Source organism: Phallusia mammillata, chromosome 5, assembly GCF_965637545.1.
Source record: "Phallusia mammillata chromosome 5, kaPhaMamm4.hap1.1, whole genome shotgun sequence".
Lineage (NCBI taxonomy): Eukaryota > Metazoa > Chordata > Ascidiacea > Phlebobranchia > Ascidiidae > Phallusia > Phallusia mammillata.
In genome coordinates, this window is record NC_137256.1 from 25,709,566 (window position 1) to 25,719,715 (window position 10,150).

General features: G+C 34.2%; 1 long non-coding RNA gene across 3 annotated transcripts; it reads left to right on the plus strand.

Moving 5' to 3' along the window:
* Positions 1 to 1,839: 1,839 nt before the first annotated feature.
* Positions 1,840 to 5,834, plus strand: LOC145228705 (uncharacterized). 3 transcript variants are annotated; one of them, XR_013860213.1, is made up of 5 exons: positions 1,840 to 2,262; positions 2,384 to 2,461; positions 2,524 to 2,589; positions 3,280 to 3,360; positions 4,807 to 5,834. It is a non-coding gene; the product is annotated as an uncharacterized LOC145228705 (long non-coding RNA). The 3 variants fall into 3 exon arrangements; XR_013860214.1 differs by having other exon boundaries at positions 1,840 to 2,461; positions 2,837 to 3,360; XR_013860215.1 differs by lacking the exons at positions 1,840 to 2,262; positions 2,384 to 2,461 and having other exon boundaries at positions 2,473 to 2,589; positions 2,837 to 3,360.
* The last annotated feature ends 4,316 nt before the right edge of the window (positions 5,835 to 10,150 follow it).

The following is a 10,150-nucleotide window of genomic DNA, read 5'->3' on the forward strand; positions in this document are numbered from 1 at the left end:
AAGAATGGTCCAAGTCTGTAGGAGTGCTACTATGTCAGAAAGTTGGCGCTAGGGTTACAGCTAGAGTAGCGCTCGTTAACTAAGATTAGGTTAGGTAACATAGGTGGGGTACGTTTGGGATTGGCGCGCCACTTAGGGAATTTAGCTTAGATCGTTTTCTAGCTAGGTGTGGCGCGTTGCTAAATGGCTTTAGCTAAACTAAGGTGCGCATAGAAACACGACTTGGCATGGCCTCCACCGCATGCGCTGGCCGCGGTGCAGGCGGGACCGAGTACCGGACACAGTTACTCTCAATGAAGGCTTTGGCTCGAAAGCCTGAGGGGGCCGACATAGCATTTCGCCAGAAAAGTCCCGTGAGCCACCCTGATAGGGCGCAAACTGTTGTTAAATTTTCCCATCCCTGCCTTTGCGTAATTCATTTGGGTCCTTGAAAGGGGGTCTCGCAGGGCGGAGAACAGTGATCTCATGTTGTTATACGCTGTAATCATCACTGGACTCTTTAACAAAAACTTCTGCGCCTATATTAATTGTAAAGATAGGGTTATTGTGGATTTGTTTTTGGGTTTTGACCAGCTTTTGTTGTTCTTGCTTGTATTTCTGTTACACTTTTCTTTCCATTGAAAGGAAATTTGTACTAGATATAAAGCAAGGATATAACTCACTTGTTCGGTTTAGTAAACTTATCTAGTAGCCAAAAAATGCGCCTAAAAATGTCCCCTATTCCACTTGTGCTGGTCAAGCCTGTTTTTTTTGTGGATTTAGATTAACTTAATTACTAGTTCAGTTCCGTAACCTACTTGGCCAGGCCACCTAGTCATAACGGGGCAATGACTGCTTGGGTGGTTGTAAAACACGACAGACTCACTTTTTACCTTTATAGGCTATTTTGCGACGTTCGTATGCAGGACAGTTAGTTAAGACAAGCTTGTATTGTGTTTTTTATGTCGGCCGTGCAGGGACGGTGGTGGTTCAAACGTTTTTTCAGACTTTCCTACTGATGATGCCTGAACTTCTTGATTGAGGCTGGTTATGAACCAATAGCAACTACCATCAATATTATTGTGACTTAAATTTTGCTTGCGTTTTCCCTCTTTCATCAACAAAAATGTGTGTTGAGTTTACTTTAACTATCCTTTATTTCTTTTTAAGTAGACCAGTTCTTGGGGGGTGTTGTACCTTTTTACATCAGCCGACAGATTCTTTAAACGTCATTACAGTATTGTGTTTGTTTATGCGTCGCTCTAACCACCTGAACTACCATCGTCAAGTGCTCCGAAAGTAGTAAAAAGTCAGAATTGAGACTTCGGTCTGTACACTCTCAACTATACTTCATTCCAGGTGTGTACTACTTGTGTTAGATACTTTGCTATCAAATGTCAAAACATTTTTGTTTTATCTTTCAGGACCTGCTTTTGATTGATCTATTGTGTTGTATAAATTTGGTTCAATTCAATCTTTGTTATTGAGCATTTCTACATTGCTAAGGTAAAGTGTAAGTGTCATCGTGCATTAATGACTTTTTCATATTTGGGTTATTAATATATTGCCTTGGTTTTTTTGCAGGTTTTAACGAATTTTTGTGTTTTTTAGGAATGTATCAGTTGCCTTATAGTTAAGAATAACTTTTCGCAGGTTACAACATTATCTTATTAAACATTATTTCAGGTTTCAATCATTATTTTAAACAAACACATTTGCAGGTTTTAACATTATCTTATTAAACATCTTATTTTTTCATCTTATTTAACAGATTTTAATCATTATTTTAAATAAACATTTTTGGAGGTTTTAGGATTATCTTAAACATCTTTTCAGGTTTTAATTATCATCATCATTATAGTCATTACATTTTAGTGATAATATAAAAGTTTGTTTTCATGACAGATTTAGGCATTTTTTGTTGTTTACAGATTTAGGGTGTTTGTTTTTTGCAGTTAACGTTTTATTTTAACTTGCCTGATTTACAGATTACATGTTTTTGTTGTTCACAGGTTTAGGGTGTTTGTTTATGTGGGTTAACTTTTTATTTTAACTTGCCTGATTTACAGATTACATGTTTTTTGTTGTTCACAGGTTTAGGGTGTTTGTTTATGATGGTTAATAGTATATTTTACATTTGCTGATTTACAGATTACATGTTTTTTGTACTTTACAGGTTTAGGAATTTAGGATGTTTATATTATTAGATTAATCTGTTTTTTATCTTTTCAAGTTTACGGTTTATTTCTTTTGTTAACAGGTGTAGGGAGTTGACTGTGTTAGGTGGTTTATAGTTTATTTGTGTATTCAGATTACAGTTTTGACAGACTCGTACATTAGCAATTAACTGTTTGTTCACAAGTTTGCAGCTGTTTGCTGGCTTGGTTCTTTTTGTGTGTTTCAGGCATAGGGCTTTTGCTGTTCTTGTTGGTGCGGAATACAATTTATCATATTGCAATTGATGATAATTGACCAAAATGTTGTAAGTACTTGCATAAACATTATCAAAGTAAACTCGTTTTACTTCTGTAGCTACATTTTCAGAACTTCCATCAATTCAATCACGACTTTCTGTACATTGGAAGATCAGTCAATGAGAAACTGCATCAGGTACTATGCTTATTTAGCAAAATTCATAAACTTAAATGTTTTCATAGGATTTTAAGTGTAAGTGTATATGAGTGGTCACAACCTACAGTAGAGCTAACACACCTTAATGCACACATGTATTTTGAAATATATTTAATGGTGAAAATAACGGCCCAAATAGACATAAAAAGTGACATGCTTTATTATTCAGACTTTTTGGCAGATTCTCATGCCATAATCAGTGATTAAAATATGTATTTGTTTTTAGGCACAGTTAATATTTTAGTCTGACTTTGTCAATGAGAAACTCCATCAGGTACAGTGCTTCTTTGGCAATATTCATAAACTTAATGTTTTCATAGGATTTTAAGTGTATATGAGTGGTCACAACCTGTATTAAAGCTAACACACTTAATGCACACACCTTATTATTCAGACTTTTCGGCAAATTCTTATGCCATCATCAGTGATTAAAATAGTATTGTTTTTTGGCACAGTTAATTTGCAATGAAAAAATACATATTTATTTCACACATTTTGCTTGCAATCATTTATTAGTTGTGATTCGCTGTTTACAAATAAAATGTTTTCCATTTTTCCACATATCTTGCCAATGTCAAAAGTTTTTTGATATTGCTTACGTGAATAATAATGAGACATTTGTAATTTAATTTTACCTTTGTATTTCATACCACATGACCTCCAAACGAGATGGATCTTTATGCAAGAAAAACAACAAGGAAGTACTCTAGTGGTTCCCTAAAAGATACAACACCAAGAAAAATCAACAAGGTACAAAATTTAATTTAAGGTACTTTTGAATGTTACTGAAATTAACAAACACATTCAAATTCAGTTAATGACATAACTTTATTGTGCGATTAAGCAAGCACTTCAATCTCTTCTTGTTAAATGATTGGTTTAATGAACCATATGCAACCACATGATTAGTGCATTAAAATGAATTTGTTTTCGGCACAAACTTTTTTCTTTTGTAAAAGACTAGTTTAAAGGCTTATATTTTGGCGAATTGTCCATTAAATTGAATTTAAATAGCTTTTGTTGTTATTATGGGTCACATATTGATTTTACTCAAAATGTTTTTGTTTTTTTTCTTTGTTTTTCTTCTTTTTTCTTCTACCCAAAATTTGTCCGACTCGTTTTTCCAACAAATCCTTGGATTTGGATGAAATTTACACAGATGGTAGATGTAGTTATGTAGATGTGCATCCCACTTTGTTTTTGTTGATAACCCCAGTATTTACCCCGCTAGCCCCCTAAAATGTTTTTCCCCCCTCCGTAGTTTGTCGGACTCGTTTTGCCATCAAATGCTTGATGGATGTGACTGAAACTTATACAGATGGTAGATGTAGTTATGGAGATGTGCATCCCACTTTGTTTTTGTTGATAACCCCAGTATTTACCCCGCTAGCCCCCTAAAATAGGTATTTTCTCCCGAAGTTTGTCCGACTTGTTTTCTATCAAATGCTTGATGGATGTGGCTGAAACTTATCCAGATGGTAGATATAGTTATGTAGATGTGCATCCCACTTTGTTTTCCGGATAACCCTAGTATTTACCCTGCTAGCCCCCTAAAAGGAGTGAGTTTGTAAACAATGTCAGAATTGGCTAAAATTTGGATAGCTTGTAAAGTATGCCAATTATCGTTATTGCGCCATTACAGTTCAGGGGTTGTTAACAGCCCTTTGACGTCAGAAACGTTAACGTTGTTGCTCAAAACACCTCTAGTGGTTGAAATTTAAAACGTTGACAGATTGGACTGAAATTTTGCAGTACTATTGATTGAGTCATTGTGGTTTCCTACTTTTAAGTTTGTGTGTGTTGAACCTCAATTAGTTATCCTACTAGCCCCCTAAAATGAGTTTTTTAATTTAAATAGTTTTTACTCTATATAGCATATTTAGATATGCACAGTACCAATCACGGTGTTTGTCTTCACAATACCAAACTTACTCATTGTTATCTATTGAATTGCATTAATTTCAACTTTGCATGTGTGGGGACCCATGAGTTTTTGCCTGTAGAAACAACCAAGTTTATAAAAGACGATGGCTAATATGGAACCCAATACAAAATAAGCATAGGAAATATATTTATGTTTTAAAATAAATCATAGTGTATGTGCAAGGGCAATATGTGCTAAGCCACCCTTCTAGTTTGTTGTCTAATTGGTTGGTGCTTTGTGTTTATTTTAAACCCAATACCTCTGAATTTCAGACAACATGATCTTCAACAGCAATAGATTTTGATGCAAAAAACTCTACAAGCTGTTCTGCAAAATCAACCTCTTGTTAACCAAGGAACTTGACAACTGAATTCGGCAGCCAAACCTGTCTGTATTGATGTACAGTGGGTCATCCTTCACTGCTCATGTGGGACAGAAAAATGAAATAACATTGATATTGACTTTGCTGATACTGGGAACAAGTGCAAACATATTTTGGATCAGGAAACATTTGTTCGTACTGTTTGTTTAGCTTTTTAATGTGATAGACTATTGCAAAATCATGTATGTCAATTGTTGAACAACATAAAAACATTGTTGAACAACATAAAAACATTCAAAACGTATTTCTTTCTATTGTACATTTGTATTATTATTATGTAAATATTTGACGTAATAGACACAAACGGGTTATCAGTTTTTTGCAGTTATCGGTCCGAGTAACAAATTATAACAACTTTGTTCTTTTAATTACTTAGCCACAGGGCTGGCTGCTGAGCTTTTAATCATTGTGATTTAATTGTGTTTTTACATTGTCATGTTTTTGTATGCAGCTATTTTTTTTATTCTGTGCCCATGTTGTGAATGCTTTTAATATACCAAACTGTTTTCAAATGACAATTTTATGTTGCTCTATACACTATTAATGGTGTTAGATCTGTTCATTAAAGCCCTGTCATAAAATGTAGTGGTGTGCATTTAATTCCTATGAAAGTCCATTTTATTTTATCGCTCGTAATACTGATGCTGTAACTTCTGCAAACATATGTATCAATTTATTCGTTGCATTTAAAGACGAAGGACTTTTTTGCATCAACCTAAATTGAGTTTAATTTTATTTGTGCACATCAGTATATTAGTTGCACTGTAACTTAATAGTTTGTTTTGTTTATTTATTTTTATGTTTATCTATATGGATTTGTGTAAATACATTACTTCATACCATTCTATTTGCAACAATTTTATTAATATATTTTTGCCACTGTGAATCTCGCATTACATAAACATCCATAGTATTGTACCATCATGCTGTAGGGTTTTTATTACACTGCATTAGGGTTACCATATCTGCATGAGCTAAATTCTGGACCATTTCAATAAATGTATTCTGTAACGCATAATAATATGTTACAAAACATGCCTTTTCACAAGATTCTCTGTTCTTAAACAGCAAAAATTATCACCAAATTGCTTATATACATGCTGATTAAGTTATTTTTGCATAAATGAGGTTTCATTCATCAAAAACAGCAAAAAACTTTGTGTACTCCTTAGGCTGAAAGACATTACACATGTTTTTGAAAATTATTTTTAGATATTACGATAAAATTCCAGACCTGTCCAGACAGCTGATTTGTTCCATAATTAATATAAAAGCATAGATTGATTACAGGACAAGTTGCAGACAATGCACAAAGTTTTATTAGTGTATAGTTCCACAGTGCAACGCATGCTAACAATATACATTCACCAGAATCTGTAACAAGTTTTTATAGTTTATGTAAATGGAATACAGGTGTACAAATAAAGTTGGATAAATTCTATCTTCGAAAGTTGCCGAGGGAAAACACTGGGCAAATCAAAGTTCAACAAGTTTTGCAATTTGTCATTGAGTGCGTGCTGCAAATATATTTATTCCCTAACACACTTTATCCATATTGAGGTTTGTCACGATTACAGTTTGTTGTTTACTCTATTCGACTTGTTTAAATCCGAAATTAATACCAAATTTCAACAAGAGTTTAACATTTAAATTTTTTGCAGGGGGCCACAGATCTTACATTGATATTAGAAGGGGGGCAATGAGGCCTAAAAAATACGTTTAGGGAGCCACGGCCCATGAAAGGTTGAGAACCTCTGGTCTGGGATTAAAGACTGCCATTAAGTTGCAAAGCTGAGTAAAAGGCCAAAGGTATCAAAGCAGACTTAGTAGAAATGTGTTGTAAAATCTCCTTTTGGGGTACTTTGTACATATGTATGGCACTCACCCGCTGACAGCACCTGTAAAAAATATGCCTATAGTATCACATTGGTAGTGCAGTAAACCTCAATTAAACAAGATTTGGTAATTCGGAACTTCGCCTAATTTGGACAAAGTTTGAGGTACAAATGATTTGTAACGTGAAGACTTGAACTAATCGATATCGATTAATCCGTATTTTGGTTGAAACGACCCTGAAATAATCAAGGTTTACTGCATCTACTAAAGTCAGGGAAACTTTTTTAACTGCGGGTCGGATAAGTTTCCTCCGCCTTTTACGCTTTTTCGGTTTTATCTTTCGTGCGTTTCTTATCATTCATTGCGTTTTCAGTCAGTTTAGCCGTTGGGCTTTCAGTTGAGGATCGATTGATTGTGTGTTCGAAGAACTATTAGCTTTTTCTATGCCTTTTCCAATTTTTATCCCTTTTATTGTTCTAATAGACACTGAGGATGCTTTCTAGCGAAATTAATTTGTTTTTACAACACTGTCAACACTGATTTTAGCCTGGAAATAACTATTTCCCGAACTGGTAGTAAAGTTTGACGAACAACGAAATTGCGTTCCGGCCCGAAGAAAAAAGTGTGACAAGTGTTTTAAAAATATACACCCGAGTACTATCACCTCGCAGCTATACCACAATCTGCTAACAAACAAACAGTACTATAAACACATACTTACGGTAGATGTATTTCAGATTTTTAATACCATCAATGATGGAATGATGGCCCATCATTAGCTTTTGTATTTTTTTATTCTTTACAAATAGTTTTATATCTCTGTTTACTTTACCTTAAAAAAACTTTAGTAACACAAAAAAAAACAAATCAAACGAAACTAATCATGCGCATCCAACGCGAAACAAAAACCTCAAAAACTTTGCGAAAACGTTTTTGGTTTAAGCGCGCATCGTAGACGTCGAAAATCTTCTTTTTTTTGCAAAAATAAATCGCCTACTACTTTTTATTGTACTTTCATTTTTGGCCTTATATTATGATATGACAGAAAGGCAATTGTCTGTTCAATGTTATTTAATTTACGCGGCAAAATTTGGGGATTACCCGTAAAAAAAATCTCACACCATTATTCGCCAACAATAAACTTGAAGACGAATTTATCTGCGTCGGTTCCGACTGCTTCAGCAAACTGCTGGTTTTACTGAAGCAATTCTGGTTGCTGTTAGGACACATTAAGTAAGCAGCGAAGAAAATAATATAAAACAAAATTATTTATTTACCTTTTCTGTTTGTATAAAATAATTGTTACTTAATTTGTTTTTTTTTCCACAGCTACCCATTGAACAAAAATAGGTTAGTTTTAACTGATCCTAATATATATTGCAAGAACTCTGCTATGTTGGATAGATCGTGGGGCCAAATGTCTCTGCTCGGCACATATGGATTTATTACTTATGTGAAGCCATCTCAACTTTCTGACACTGTTTTGAGGTAAACAATTTACCATGTTAGTTTTCAGCGTTACAAAAACGGATATGTTTATGTTTTTCTACTTAACCTGCATGTTAAACAAGTCGGTCAAAATTGTCCACACTTGATTTTAAGGGTCATTTTGAAGTAATTTTTATTGTCAAAAATATATTGTTTGCAATTATGTAAACCAGGGGTGTGCAACCTTTGTCACTGTGGGATCAAATAGAATTACCAATTTTAAGTGGTGGGCTGTACCTTTATATATCACAAGGTGATTTTACTTTGTTGCATACCGAAAATACCTAAGTGTTACTTACCCTGATGAAGACGACCTGTATAGGACGTCGAAACGTCGGAATAAAAATCACATTTGCCTGAAGAGCTCTTTAAACTTGATACCTAAATTGAGTTAACTGCAATTAAATTTGGCATTAATCTACTCAAAAATAAATAACTTTTGGACTTATTTGCTAGGACATTTGAAATCCAAGCTTCTCTGCCAGCCGCACAACCTTTTATCAACAGGCCACAGATCGCACACGCCTGATTTAAATTTCTGGTATGTGTTTGCAAAACAATTTGTAACAGATATTATATATCTGATGACGCATGAAATATCAAACACAAGCGAAATGGGTGAAAGTTATTTAACCTATTTCGATTAATTCTTACCTTTCTCAATACCTACAAGAATTTCTGAGATATTTTGTTAAATGTCACATACATGTCAGGTTAAACAGCATTTTTACATAAATGTCAACTAGGTTAAATACCAACATTTTAAGCAAATCTGTCATTAGTATTTGAATATTGTTTAAAACCCAAACATTTTGCTTCATTAAATAGGCTATTGCTGCCAGGCATACTGTATAACAAAGTATTGCTCATCCAGCAGTTTTTATTATAAAAACTTATTTTGCTTCATTATTTACATCCAGGAAGGGTAATACACTGCTTTCTTTATTTTTTTCAACTTTAGACACATTTTAGTTATTAATCCAAATTTGATCCTTCTTAAGTTTGACCCCGAATGACCCAGCGGTTCACCCACAGGCCCCCAAAACGTAAAATTTTTTAAACGCCTTAATGTGCTGAAATGTTAAACAATTGTTAGCTGTAGTTTATTCTTTTAGTATTTAAAACTTTGCCTTAATCGCCCGAATACAGTCAAACTTCGCTACTATGCCACTTTTGATCGTCACAACTGAATTCAAGAGAAAATGTATATATTAACTATGCCATCCCTTACCCTTGATACTATGACACATGAGAATACAGTATTACTGTATTAACGGTCTGGTTATGGATAGAAAAATTGGGCCTTCTGATAACTTTCGGTTTGAGCTTATGAAAAGGCAGGGAAAACAATGAAGAACAAATCATTGATTAAACAAATGTGGTCATGTTAAGAGGTTCCACGGCTTTGCAGCGAGTTATGTAAATGCCGTTTTGTGCTTGTGTCACGATAAAACTAACAGATCTTGTTTGTGCTAGGCATGATCTATTTGTATTTTTGTAATAAATTATACCGTATACTGTACTTGATATTGTATACTGTAGTGAATTATAATCGTACAATACAACATGGCATTACAGTTCATTGTCATGTAACAAGGCTATTTTTACAAACAACTCTCGCAATTATTCCACTTTTTCTCAGTCCCAAAGGGTGGCATAGTATCGAAGTTTGACTGTAGTGACTTTTATAGTCCATAACATGTGTACACTGTCAGTCAGACAAAAGTCTCAACTCTTAAGGAAGTAACTCACTGGTTTACAATTAAGGCGGGTGAATGCAGCGGTAGTGCTCAGCTTGACGTCTGAAGAGACGTTTCATGATACGGTCATTTCGGTGATTAGAAATCAGATGTTTTTGTGCAACTATGCTATGTCGCTTTATTAAGTTATCAAGCACATTTTCAGTTTTG